Below are 15,067 nucleotides of genomic sequence, written 5' to 3' on the forward strand. Positions count from 1 at the left end.
ATGATGAAAGGAAAGTTATCCTTTGGAAAGCATCACAACAAGATGCACACACTGTGCCGCTGCTGTGGCTTTAAGGCCTACTACTTTTAGAAGGCAATCTGTGGCAAATGTGGCTACCCTGTTAAGTACAAGAGAAAGTATAACTGGAGTGCCAAGTCTAACAGACGAAACACTACTGGGACTTGTTGGATGAGGCACCTAAAAATTGTCTATCCCAGATTCAGACATGGATTCCGTGAGGGAACAACACCTAAACCAAAGAGGCCAGCTGTGGCAGCATCCAGTTCATCTTGAGGATTTCAGTCTCAAGATGTTCTGGTTTCAAAAATTAAAAGCCCCACAAGTGTTACCATGGCAAAACTGGAAGTCTACAATGTTACCCAACATGCTATGGGTATCATTGTAAACAAGCAAGTTAAGGACAAGATTTTAGCCAATAGGCGAGAATCAGTGTGCAGATTGAGCATGTCAAGCGCTCAAAGAGCAGAGACAGCTTCCTGAAGCGGGTGAAGGAGAACGATCAGAAGAAAATGGAAGCAAAAGAGAAGGGCACCTGGGTTCAGATGAAGTGCCAGGCTACACCCCTCAGAGAAACACTCTTTGTGATGACTAACAGAAAGGAACTTGAGCTGCTGGAGCCCATTCTATACAAATTCATGGCCTGATGTACAAAAAGGAAATAAAGGACCCAGACTGCAAAGTGTTTATCTTAGGTTAAAGTGTGCTGTCTTCTCCCTGAAAGAAAATGTTAAAGCAAATATTCATTGTCTTTCTTGTTCAAATTTTACTAATTGGCATTCTAATTGGTAGAAGACTTGGTGAGTGGAAAATATACTCTTGATTAGAAAATAAAAATCAAAACAAAAAACATAATAATCAAATACACAAAGGACATGTAAGGTATAATAATTATTATTATAATTATAATAACAACACAACAATAATAATAATCAAAAGCCCTGACAAAGCATTATGAGATAGATGAAGAACCAAGAATGCCATCAGATTTGTTTTGTGTTGGCCATCCATCTACTGCTGGGTATGGGGTCTGCACTTGAGAATGGTTTGTATACTAGTGTGACTTTGTTAGAGAAAACTAATTTTTTCTTTGTGAGCAGTTAAAAATTGGAGTTAGCTTTTTTTGGTTAGGGATATGGGCTGGTGTCCACTTTCTCTCTTAGTGCTAGGACCACATTTGTCTTAAACATATGCTGGCCCTATGCATGCTGTTATATAGTCTCTGTGTGTTTTTGTGTATATCAGTTCTGCTGTGTTTAGAATGTTGTGCTTCCTTGGTGTTTTCAGTCTCCTTTGGCTCTTGCACTCTTTCTGCCTCCTCTTCCACTTGGTTCCCTGAGCCATAAGTGTGTGTGTGGGATTAATGGAGACCTCCCATCATGAGTGGTCCAAGGGTTCTTACTATCTGCACAGTGTACGATTGTGGGCCTCTGTATTTGTTCCCATGTGCTGCAGGAGAAAGATCTCTGATTATGGCTGAGCTGGACATACTGCTCTGTAAGTATAGAAGAATGTTGTTTTAAGTCATTAGCATAACAGTAGTATTTCAGTTTATGTCTTTTCCAGTCTCAGGTCCTTGGCCACAGGGGCAGTGTTAGGGATGGGTTTCATCTCATGGAATGGGTTTTAAGTCAAATCAGATATTGGTTGGTTATTACCACAACCTTTCTGTCACCATTGCACTAGCATATCTTGTAGGCAGGACACTATTGTAGAATGTAGGGTTTTTAGCTGGACCATTCTTTCCCCCTACTTTCTTACTCTATACCAAATTTCTATGGTTCTGTAAATATTAGTTGGCTTGTCAAAGATTTAATAGCTAACATCTATATATCAGAAAATACAAACCATATGATATTTGTTGTTTTGAAACACACTCAAAATTTATTTGTATAATATTTTATATTTTTATTATGTATAATCAAATGAGATTAGTTCATACCTATTGTTTTCTTATTTGACATTAAAACATTATACTGTCAATTTCTTATTGTATTAGTAGTTTATTCTTTTTCTGTATGTCTTAATTTCTTTCTTTTAAGAATATTTATTTTGCCGGGCGTGGTGGCGCACGCCTTTAATCCCAGCACTTGGGAGGCAGAGGCAGGCGGATTTCTGAGTTTGAGGCCAGCCTGGTCTACAGAGTGAGTTCCAGGACAGCTAGGGGTACATAGAGAAACCCTGTCTCGAACCCCCCCCAAAAATGAATATTTATTTTATATGTATATATGTATGTATGTATGTATGTATGTATGTATGTATGTGTGTGTGTGTGCCTGGGGGTCTATATGTATGTATGTACACTACAAATATGTAGGAGCCTGTAGAAGTCAGAAGAAGGTATCAGATTCCCTGAAACTGATTGTTAGTTACAATATGGGTGCTGGGAATTGAACCTTGGTCCTCTTCAAAAACAGGAAGTGCTTTTAATTCATGAATTACTTATCTAGGCTTGACTTGGATTCTTATTTGAAAAGTTTATGTTTTTGAATTGTAGTATTTTAAAAAATAAAAATTATGTGCTTCCCAAAGAATACCACTCATCTCCAAATTCATAACCCAGAAGGAGTCTAAAGGAAATAAAAGGACAATGAGTGAAGCAGAGACTGAAGGAAAGGCCATCCAGAGACTGCCCCACCTGAGGATCCATCCCATATACAAACCCCAGAAACTATTGTGGATGACAAGAAGTGCTTGCTGACAGGAGCCTGATATAGCTGTCTCCTGAGAGGTTCTGACAGGGCCTGACAAATACAGAGGTGGATACTCACAACCAAATATTGGACTTAGCACAGGACCCCAATGAAGGAGTTAGAGAAAGAACTGAAGGATCTAAAGGGGTTTGCAACCCCATAGGAAGAACAGCAATATCAACTAACCAGACCACCCCCTCAGAGCTCCCAGGGACTAAACCACCAACCAAAGTGTACACATGGAGGCATCCTTGGCTCCAGCCACATATGTAGGAGAGGATGGCATTGTCTGGAATAAATGCTTACTAAATGATTTTTAAAAATAGGAGGAGACGCCCTTGGTTCTGTGAAGGCTTGATTTCCCAGTGTAGGGAAATGCCAGGGTGGTGAGGTGGGAGTGTGTGGGTGGAAGGGGAGCATCCTCATAAAAGTAGGGGGAGGGGAAGGGAAGAAAGGGGTTATGAAGGGGACACTGGGAAAGAAGATACCATTTGAAGTGTAAATACATTTTTAAAAATCCAATAAAAGTGAAATGTTTAAAGTCCTTAGTCATCACCTTACACCAATCACAATGGCTATGATCAAAATCTCAGATGACAGCACATGTTGGTGAGAATGTGGAAAAGAGGAACACTCTTCCATTGCTGGTGGGATTGCAAACTGGTACAACCACTCTGGAAATCAATCTGGAGGTTCCTTAGAAAATTGGAAATAGATCTACCTGTAGACCTAAAAGTACCATTCTTGAGGCAGAGGCAGGCAGATTTCTAAGTTCGAAGCCATCCTGGTCTACAAAGTAAGTTCCAGGGCAGCCAGGGCTACACAGAGAAACCCTGTCTAGAAAAAACAAAAAACAAACAAACAAAAAGTACCATTCTTAAGAATATACCCAAAAGATGCCCCACTATACCAGAACGGCACGTGCTCTACTGTGTTCATATTGGCCTTATCTGTAATAGCCAGAAGCTGGAAACAACCTAGATGTCCCTCAACAGAAGAATGTATATAGCAAATATGGTTCATTTACACAATAGAATACTACTCAGCTATTAAGAACGAGGACATCATGAGTTTTGCCGGCAAATGGATGGAACTAGAAAATATCATCCTGAATGAGTTAACACAGACCCAAAAGGACGTACATGGTATGTTTTCACTGATATGTGGACATTAGCCAAAAAAGTACAGAATACCCAGGATACAATCCACAGAACTCAAGAAGGTAAACAAGCTGAAGGTCTCAAGTAAGAATGCCTCAATCCTACTTGAGAGAGAGAAGAAAGCAATCACAGTAGGGAGGAGGGAGGGAACTGGGTGGGAAAGGTGACAGGGAGGGCAAGAGGGGAACATGATCCAGGTATTCGTGGGAGGAATAGGACTGAAGCCCTGAGGGCCAGCAGAAAGAATGGAAACTGACAACCTCTGAAGGTAGGAGGTGGGGGGACCCTCTAGAATGTACTAGAGACCTGAGAGCTGAGAGAGAACTCATGGGGAGGGACCTTAGATGAAATACCCCACAGTGGGGAGAGGGAACTTGTAGAGTACTTCAGTAGAAAGACAGGCCATCAAGTGGAGGGATGGGGTTGCCATCCTACAGTCAAAAAGTCTGACCCAGAATTGTTCATGTCTAAAAGAACTGCAGGGACAAAAATGGAGAAGAGACTGAGGGAAAGGAGGTCCAGTGACAGGCCCAACTTGGGATCCATCTCAAAGGGAGGCTCTAGGGCCTGACGCTATTACTGATGCTGTGGTGTGCTTACAGATAGAAGCCTAGCTTTCCTCCAAGAGGTCCAACAAGCAGCTGACTGAGACAGATACAGATATTCATACTCAGACATTGGACTGAAGTTGGAGATCCCTGTAGTAGAATTAGGGAAAGGCTGGAAGAGGCTGAGGATGATGGTGACCCCATAGGAAGACCAGCAGTCTCAACTAACCCAGACCCCTGAGATATCTCACACACTGAGCCACCAACCAGGCAGCATAAATGTGCTGGTGCCAGGTCCCTGACATGTACAACAGAGGACTGCCTGTTCTGGCCTCAGTGGGAGAAGAGGCACTTAACCCTTGAGAGACTTGAGGTTCCAGGGAGTGGGGAGGGCTGGTGGTGGGCAGGCATCCTCTTAGAGACAGGGGCAGGAGAATGGGATGAGGAACTGTGGGAGGGTGGACTGGGAGGTTGGGTAATGACTGGACTGTAAAAAAAAAAATAAAGGTAATAGAAAAATAAGAAAATAAAATAAAAAACAAAAAATTACCTCCCCTATTACACCATTCCCTTCTCTGAGATATCTAGACACCACACACATCTCCCACTGAGAACCAGTCAGTCCAGTAAGGGGAAAGAGATCCAGTAGCAGGGAAACAGAGTCAGAGACAGCCTCTGCTCCAGTTGTTAGTGGACCAGGTCTCTGACTCTTGTGCCTGATCTTGGGGCTTCTTTGTTTAAGTTGTCCAGCTTTGAAGTAAAGTTGTTTTTGCTTTATCTTATTACATTTTATTTTGTCATGTTTTCTTGTACCCCTTATAACTCTGTTCTCTTCTAATGAGAGACAGAAGGAGGTGGATCTAGATAGGAGAAGGGGTGGGGGAGGAACTGCGAGGAGTAGAGGGAGGAGGAAATGTAACTAGGATATATTATATGGGACAAGGATCTAATTTCAATAAAAGAAAAAACCCAGATTTTGTTTATTCCTGTAACATTTGTGTCACTACTGTACAATTTGGTGAATTTTCTCTGCACAATTGAAAATAATTTATAGTCTAATACTATAAGGAGTATTTATAAATGTATTTAGATATTATAGATTATAAATATAATCATATATTCTATTTACTCATAATATATTATATTTAAGTATAATTATATATATATTAAATATGATTTATAAATATATTTGTTCACTGAATATGTGGTTTGGATCTTGATCTTTATTGATTGCTTTGCAGTATAGGTATTTATTGATAGGAGTATTAAAATAAACTGTATAATTATTGTTATATAGTTTTTCTTTTAAAGTTCTTTCTAGAAATTTAATAAAAGTAATATTCACTCTTTCATTTTGGAGATGGTATTTCTTACAGCAACTCAAAGGCTCTTATCAGATGACTTTTCCTATGTTCACCAACAGTAATGGTTCAGCTTTTAATTTTCAATTATATTTTGAAATAAAATTTATGCCCATTAACTATATATTTCTCTGTTGTTGTATCTTAGTTCACACACTTGTATATAATGTAGAGAAGGAAGTATGGATTGAAATTGAGCTTTCTGTCCACTCATTCTGCCACTTATATGCCATTCCTAGTGATCCTGTGGAGTCATGCACCAAACTCCAGACTGGGAAGCAATCAGCTTTTCCTCAGACTCTACATCTATTGAACAAAGACATACTTTTTAATGAGCCATTTTTTTAAAGTTCAAAAATGATTCTGTAATTGTTTGAAGGGTCTCTTTTAATCCCTTACTCTCTGAAGTTCAAATATTTTCTGTGTCCCTTACGACCTACTGCTTGTTAATGTCAATGTTTTCCTCATTACTGCTGCCTTTCCAGTTGTTCTCATAACTCCTTTTGATTAAGTTCCAAGTGCTTGATTAGCTCTGATTAGCTTCCAGTCTATGTTTATGTGCTTCAAGAATGTGTGGAGAGACATCAAGGAAGAACCCTTTGGAGTTGTTACCATTTACTATGTCAGTCTTGGGTTGCTGTTTCTTTAACTTCTTTAGTTCTTTTCTTTGTATTTTTCAATTATATATTTTTTTAAAAAATTGAAATTGTAATTAATTTATTATTATACTTGGATTATCCTCTTGATGGCCATTAGCAATGTATTTCATCTGATTTTTAAAAACGATTTATTTATTTTTATTTATATGAGTACACTGTAGCTGTCTTCAGACACACACCAGAAGAGGGTATCAGATTCCGTTATAGATGGTTATAAGCCACCATGTGGTTGCTGGGATTTGAACTCAGGTCCTCTGGAAGAGCAGTCAGTGTTCTTAACCACTGAGCCATCTCTCCAGACCATCTGTTTGTTTTCTTATTTATTTTGTGACTCTGTGTGTGTATTATTTACATATATGTGTACAAGTGTGTGTGCCTCTGTGCATGTAGACAACTGTGGGAGTTATTTCCCTCCACTATGTGTGTTCTAAGAATGGAACTCAGGTCATCAGGTTTGGTGGCAGGCACCCTCACCTCTTGAGCCATCTCATAGCCTGCTGGTAACAATTTAACTTTTTTGTCTTTGATACATACACAGTATGTTACAGACGGGTATACAATCCTTTGATCTCTTGTAATTCCCTAACTCATGTCTTCTTTCTGGATTCCCTTAACTAATGTGGAGGGTGGTTGATGTTTTATATGTTTGTGACATTTTATAATTTCTTCCTGAAACTACTTCACTGTTCCTATCAGAGTTCTGAGTGCTTTGTTCTGCTCAGAGACTCTACTGCATTGTCACCATCTCTCGGTCTTCCAGTGAGGGTTTTAGCATCAGCAGTGAAGACCCAGAGCCCATGCCAACAAGGAACTATATACCTAAAGGGAGGATGACTCTGTCCCTTTGTTCTACCTCTTCAGTGAGAACCTCAAAGACACAGTGGTAGGAGATGATGCTAAGGGGATGGCTTGGCTTGGCTCAGTCATGGGCTGAAGGGACAGCTGGTGCCCCACAAGTGCACACTGTTTTCTTTAACAATTAATGTTGTGGGCCCAACCAAAGAACCAGTTTTCCAGTTTCCCCAACTATTAGTTATCTACTGAGCTGCTAGAAATCCCATAAAAGGAATAGAAATGACTGGCCCACTTTCCTGGAAAACTGTGGGGATGCAGATTTTAGTCCTACTTGCCAGTGTTGTTTACTGATGAGGTAAGTGCAGCGGAAGCTATTTCAGGGAGTCTGAAATTAAACATGATTTATTTGCTGCTATCAGTCCCTTGCACTCATTTCTGTTGACTACTCTCCTCCCCACATTATCTCTTTGGGTTTTCTGTTAGTGTTTTCATTGTTTAGACTTTACCATTTTACTGGGTTTGATGATTGACTCACTGCTTCTTTGGAAAGGAGCTTGTTTGTTGATTTTAACTTGGGGATGTCTGACTCCTAGGCTAATTACTCTATTGCCATTAGGCCAATGTTTTCCTGCTTGTTTTAGCCTGGACTTCTTGTGGTGGTGTAGGATTCTGTTTCTGAGCTGTGCCTATCCATCCATGCCTTTCTACTACCTCTTGGCAAATGCTGGTCTTTCTATCTCTACAGTTTGTCTCTTCCAACATGGTTATATATGTACAGTTAGACTTATCATATAGTGATCTTTCCTATGAACTTTCTTCACTTAATAAGGTACATTCTGTATTAGTCTTCTTAGCACGAAATAGTACTTGGGTTAATTTACAAATAATATTAATGTGTGTGTGTGTGTGTGTGTGTGCGTGTGCGTGTGCGTGTGCGTGTGCGTGTGTGTGTGTGTGTGTGTGTGTGTGTGTGTGTGCTTTTTGGGAGTATGTTCATGTATATGCTGATGTGCATGTCTAAGTGAAAGGTAAAGGTTGATTTTGGGTGTCTGCGTTTATTACTTTCCACTTTATTTTTTTGAGACAAAGTCTCTCAGTGAAACTGGAGAACACTGCTTGGCTAGACAGGCTGGCCAGGCAAACAGCTCAGATTCCTCCTGTTACCATCTCCCAGCATTGAGATTACAGATATGTGCTGCCGATCTTGGCTTGTTATCTGGGTGTTAAGGCTCTGAATGTGGGTCCTTGTGTTTGTAACCCAAATGCTTTATCCACTGAGCCATGTCTGTAGCCCTTAAATTTCTTTTTCTATATTTGAACTAGGCACATCTAAATGTGAAACAAAACCAACAATCATAAATAAACCTAACAAAATCAATGTCATATATGAAAATTTTATATCACAGACAATTTTTTTAACACAAACATGCAAATATCTGTCTTCTTCTAAAATGATATAATGTACATATTATTTTCCTACCATGATTTTCACTTATGTGTTATGAATATACCAGTATAATTTTATCATGATTTTCATTTAATATTTTGAATACATAACATAGTTCAAATTCAAATGATATAAAATGGTGAATGTTTGAGTGATGTATCTTCATTCTTATCAATGTTTTATCTTTATTTATTTTCTGGTCTTTTACATTACCTTTTGTGCATATTTCCACCATTTGAAAATAAATACAAGCACAAATATTACAAAATTATATTTTACTTTACTTTCCCTCATCTTTTAAAAAGCAAAATATGTGTTGTTTTATACATTTAAAAAGCAAAATATGTGTTGTTTTATACATTTTTGTTCATGTCACAATAAATCTTGTATTTTGTCTTACAGAACTTTTTACTTAAACAGCATCATATTTTTCAACATTAGCTCCTTCAAATATTTTGTTAAATATTATGCTACAATGAACATTACATATTCAGCATTACTATACATATCTCTATTATCCTAGAATGAATCGTTACAAGTTGTTGTATTTTGTAGCATCAATTCTTTTAGATGTACATATACTACAATCATAATTTAATTAATTGTATGCTCCTCTGAGGAAGGAAGCTTTAGTTAGTACCCTATGATGCCAAGGATATTTTCATATTCATATAGGACCCAATTAATATACATTGGATATAGGGACAAATTTTGGTCTAAGAATACTGCCTTACATTAATATATGAATATATTTCTTATACTAAGAGAATTATACTTGTTAGCCTGGGACTGTAAAAAAGCCTCTAACAGAGGTAGATATCAATGGTCAGCCATTCTTGGGAAAGAAATAAACAGTAGATCCCAGGGTACAGGAAGTCACTAGAGAAGAGAAATCAAGGCCTACACCAGGAATCTAGACAGAAACCCACCATTAATACACACAGATTGTCATCTATTTAGAGCTCTTTCTTCACTTAAAACATGACATATTGCATGTTCCTTTTGTGATTCACAAATTCTCATAGGGAGGTAGTTGTCTGGTTATAATGCTGATGCTTAAAGAAGCAATCTCCAGGTTACACTATATCCTGTCATCTTTAGCACCCAGCATAGCAATCAAAATGAACTAGGTAGAATGCTATCAGAGGCATGCTGTGAATATGTTAGAATATGCTCAGAAGGAGGCAAAGGCAATGAGTGTAAACATCTTAAAAATCCCGGATATCTTACTGGAGGCATGATAACATACAGAAGCTCATCCTAGAACAGGGTGAACAAGTTTGAGAGCAGCTTGCATGAAAAAAGCCATGTTGCTTCTTTTAGTCTTATGTACTAAAAGCTCTTGCTGGCAACACATTATGTACTGGAAATGCTGAAATGTCGCTGTAGCTTTAAGTGGCAGGGAAACTTAGATTGTGTTTTGTACCAGAGGCATATGGCCAAATTTCATTTGAGAGACATTTTATCATTATTTTCCTCATAGTTTGTGAAGATTGAGAAATGTGGAGGCCGGATAAGGTTTCTTCAAAACTGTTTAGATCTCTGTAGTGCTTTATGAATGCTACCTGAGAAAGGGTGGGGCAGGATGCTGAGATATTTCAGCAGAGCTTTCATTGTTGAATGTGCCTTCAGGTGTCTGGTGGTTAAAAATATCCTAAAATGTTTACTAAGGTTACAAGTTATATCAGTGCTCGACAAATGGAGATTCTTTTAGCTCATACAGTGGTCATATAATGTTCTTTCATACATATTGGGAATAATAAACAATAAAATCTAGTAAATGTTTGCTATTCTTTAACAATTATATTAAAAAGAAAACAACTCAAGTGGTTCTGGCAAGCTCATTTTTCTTGTAAATGCTATTGAGAGGAAACTGGATTGTTGCCATCGGCCCTTTAACCTTAATCAAGATTATGTAAATCCACAAAGGCTTACAAAATAACATTATAGGTCTCTTGGCTTTCTGTGCTACTTTATTTTGACTAGGATTGCTCGGTTATCTCCATTGCTGATTAACTGTGGGTGTTTTCTTAAAACTGAATGATCCTCAAAGACCCTTAAGCTTTTTTCATCTCTACCTTCTCTGTGTGGCTACTGAATCAGTCTCTATGCCTTACTACTCTTGTCTCTATTGGTGTATTTCATATCACTTTCTGTTTTTTTTTCCTTTGGAATACCATTCAAACTCTTTCCCTAAACCTCACTGTTAGAGTTTGATATAGATTCGAACATATCCAACTCAACCATCTAGTGATATTATTTTTTCAGTAAACACTTGACACTTAAGAAGGGAGTAAAAAACTTCCAGCAGAAAATATCTTGACAGTATGCTGCCCTACCTCACACCCCACCTGACTGCCACTGCCATTATTCCACGTGTTGTTTCTGGCATGGGTCTGAGATTACATTGATTGCTGAGAAATCTTTCAAGGAAAGAAAGACAGAAATAAATATACTGAAGCATGTACATCTAATTAATAGAAAACCATACATTTCTTGATATTTCATAGTATTCCATGTATTTTCACTCAAATTCTGAATGTTTTCTATATCATTTCTTGAGTATTTTTTATGGAAATCTACCCAAATTCTGTTGTAGACTTATAATACAGCAAGAGTGGACTAAGACAGACTCAATTTTGTACTTGGAGTTATGGGAAGGTTGCTTCTTACTGTTCAAATTCTCTTGATTTACCCATGCTGGGTTGGAAATTGCTTCACAGCTTATACTAGTCTCAAACTCAAAGCATATCTTCTGCTTTAACCTCCTGAGCACCTGTATTATAGGCATATGTCACCACTCAGCAGGGACTCTGGCCTTGTTGAAAAGTAAGTTGCAGATGGGAGCCATCTTAATATTTGAATGACTGTTTTTGAATTAACTAAACAACTAAGCAGTAGTATGGAAAACACCTTTTAGAAGCTGCACCGCACTGTTTCTACTGTCTAGGAGCCATCTGAGTAGACAATTAGAGCAGTGTAGTCTATGCTGTGATACTGCACTGTGGGTGCACAGACATGAGAAACCTAACCTAGTTCATACTGATAATGATCAGGGCCAGTTTTCAGTTACTCTCTTCATCTTAGAAGCTTTTGAGATTATTTTTTAATTCTAAGAAAGAGTAAATTGTTTACTGCACCTTTAGTTTAAGAGAAGTATGTAAGAATGTAAAACACAGTTTAGAAAAAGATTCCATCTAAAATTGTCAAAATAAAGATTATTTTGGTTTCCAGAGAGCCATGAGACCACAAGCATGAGTCACCATACCTAGTAAAAAGTATGTATGTGAAAAATTACAACAGACTTCACTATTAGTGTCACGATAGTAAGCTGTTTGATTCGGATAGTGCTGAGTGTCCACTTTAGTTCTTTCCCTTCTGTTCAGGTACTATTTTGATTTCCAAGAAGAATGCAATTTCATTTTCTAGTTTTTTAAAGTTCTTGGAACTCAGACCAAGATTTAGGTCATTGGAGATTGTGTGTGTGTGTGTGTGTGTGTGTGTGTGTGTGTGAGTGTGTGTAGTGAGATAATGGATAATGACTTGGCTAAATTCTTGGTGCATTTTGTGGGTTTTTAAACTCAAAGTGTGTTAGAATAAAATTAGGTCATGGAGGTGAAAGTACTTATCCTAGTTTACTTTCTGTTGCTGTGATAAACACTGTGATCAAAAACAACACAGAGAGAAAAAGGGCTTATATCAGTTTACTACTTAACAGTCCATCATGAGCAGAAGTCAGGGAAGGAGCTCAAGGCATGAACCTGGAGGTGGGAACGGAAGTAGCAACCATGAAGGACTACTGCATACTGCCTTGCTCTCCATGGCTTGCTCAGTTTGCTTTCTTATACGATGCAGGCCCATCTGTTAAAGGGTAGCACCATCCACAGTGTGCTGAACCTTCTCATGTCAATCACTAATAAAGAAAATGTCCCACAGACTTGTCTAGAGGTCAGTTTGATGGAGGAATTGTAACTGAGATTTCCTTTTCCAGATAACTCTAGTTGTGTCAAATCATCAAAACAAACAAACAACCCAACCAGCCCAGAACTTTATCAAGTTTAGTGTAAAGTGTTCATTATTTTTATTATTGCAGGGAGTTTGAAATGAATTACATCTCAGCTGAGAACACATGATTAGCCATAGGAAATTAAATTACACACAGAGTAAATAATTAGAACTGTCTTAATAGGTCAAATGAAAACTAAACAGAAAATAAGAAAAGGTTGAAAATAAGGTTGTGGCTAAAGTGTACAGGTAGAACATTCTAATAACTAGAATTAACTGAGAGGAAAAAAGAGTTGCCAGAGATCAAAGAGAAGCCACTCCGTGTAATATATAGATGAAAACAGGAAGCCCTTTAAAGAGAGGCTGGTGAGCATCATGTGCCAAGAATTCAAAATGACAGAAAACCGAGAAGAATCTGTGGAAGTGCTCAGCAGCAGGAGTATAATGTAGGGGACCGGCTGCAGTTGAGGTTAGTGCTAGATGCTGCAGGAAGATGGATCTCTGAGAGAAACAGGAAGGGAATTCTGCTTCTTGGAAGACTTTGAGGGGAAGTGCACTTTGTTTATAGTGAGCATGCTTGACTAAAAGGAGTCCATTAAGCTGGTTATGTTGTAAAGTGATTATCAGGACAAACGACATTCTTTTGGATATTTTCTGAAGTTCGGGAGATATGATATAGGAAAAAGGAGTTTTGTACTTTTCTGTGATTATGGTTTGGAATGCTGTCTTGCAATGAGGTGGGCAAAGTACATCAATAGCTGGGATTTGAATGAAACTAATGTTTATTTTATTTTTTTCTGGTTAATTGCAAAATCTTTTTCTTGATATTTTGGCCCTCTATTACTTTTCATTTTTTCTGATCCTTTTTCCTCTTCCCACCTAGTTTCCTAGTGGCAATTTCAAGAAAATGACACATGCCTCCTCCATCGACCATTACTAATCATTAGCTCCTCAGGAAGAGATGGAACCTTATGGGTATCTCCTCTACCCTCGATGGAAAGTTTCCATAGCTGCTATGTGCTCATGGTTGCAAAGGTGATATCATGTTGGAATGGCAGCATTTTATCACACTCTTCCCCATCTTTTGACTCTTAATTCCTTCTCCCTCCTCTTCTGTGATGTTTCCTGGACCTTTGTGGGGAGTGATGATATAGATGTCCTCTGATATGTCTATATTGTCACCCTCTGCAAAAAGAAATTTTTCTGCTTCACTACTTGTCCATGTATATAAACACAAACATTTAGAAGGTAGTTCATTCAGTGAACCATGTGAGTGTGTTACGCCCTTGGGTCCATGCCCTCCACAGGTATTGACTTTTGACTAGACTTGTACTACCTTCCATGGAGCAGACCTCTAATCCAACCACAAAAATGGTTGAAAATAAGGTAGTAGGGGGCTGGAGAGATGGCTCAGCAGTTAAGAACACATTCTTATGCAAGACCTCAGTCCAATGCCCATCTTCCACATGGTGACTCACAACTATCCATAATTCCAGTTCTGGGGATTTGACACCCTATTATGTGGGCATCATACATGCATGTGCTCCACAGATGCACATGAGAGCAAAACACTCACACACATAAAATAAATAAACTTTTTTTTTAAAGACAGAGTTTCTTTGTGTAGCCCTGGCTGTCCTGGAACTCACTCTGTAGACCAGGCTGGCCTTGAATTCTGAAATCCACCTGCCTCTGCCTCCCAAGTGCTGGGATTAAAGGTGTATGCCACCACTGTCCAGCTTAATAAATCTTAAAGAAAATATTAGGCACAGGAGTTAGATCATTCTATTTATTGAGATAATCAATTGGCAGGGCTACTATCAAGTAACAGACGTCTGAGAAAATTGGATACCACACAGTGTATTACTCAACCAGTAATGCAAATTTAATTTTATGTGTGTATTTTTCTTTGCTTGTTTGATTGTTTTTATTTTGTTGTTTTAAAACAGGGTCTTATACAATACAAGCTGTCCTGGAATTTTTCCTGGATGGTCTCAGACTCACAGAGATTTGCCTGCCTCTGCCTCCTGAAGGTATTGTGCCACCATAATTAGCTGTTGTTTTGAGACAAGTTTTTTTTTTGCTTTGCAGTCCAGGTTGGCCTTGAATTCCTGATTATTTTGCCTCAACTTCTCAAGTATGGGGAATATAGATTTTCACAGTATCTGGTCCCAACATTTCTTCTAATATACACATATTTTCTTCATTAAAGACTATCTTTTACATTTTAAAACATTTAAAAATGCTCTTTCTCTGAAGCAATCCATCTTGCACGTGATGATAGTGTAAGATTTAAACTTGGCATTATTTCTTCAAACTTTGAACTATAATACCCTAGATTGATTCTTTAAAGTAGATTTTTATATATTAGGCTCTGCCTG

General features: G+C 38.2%; 1 pseudogene; it reads left to right on the forward strand.

Annotated features, from left to right (window-relative positions):
* On the forward strand, window positions 1–294 carry LOC110314272 (annotated as a pseudogene).
* The last annotated feature ends 14,773 nt before the right edge of the window (window positions 295–15,067 follow it).

The sequence above is a fragment of the Mus pahari genome, chromosome X, assembly GCF_900095145.1.
Source record: "Mus pahari chromosome X, PAHARI_EIJ_v1.1, whole genome shotgun sequence".
Lineage (NCBI taxonomy): Eukaryota > Metazoa > Chordata > Mammalia > Rodentia > Muridae > Mus > Mus pahari.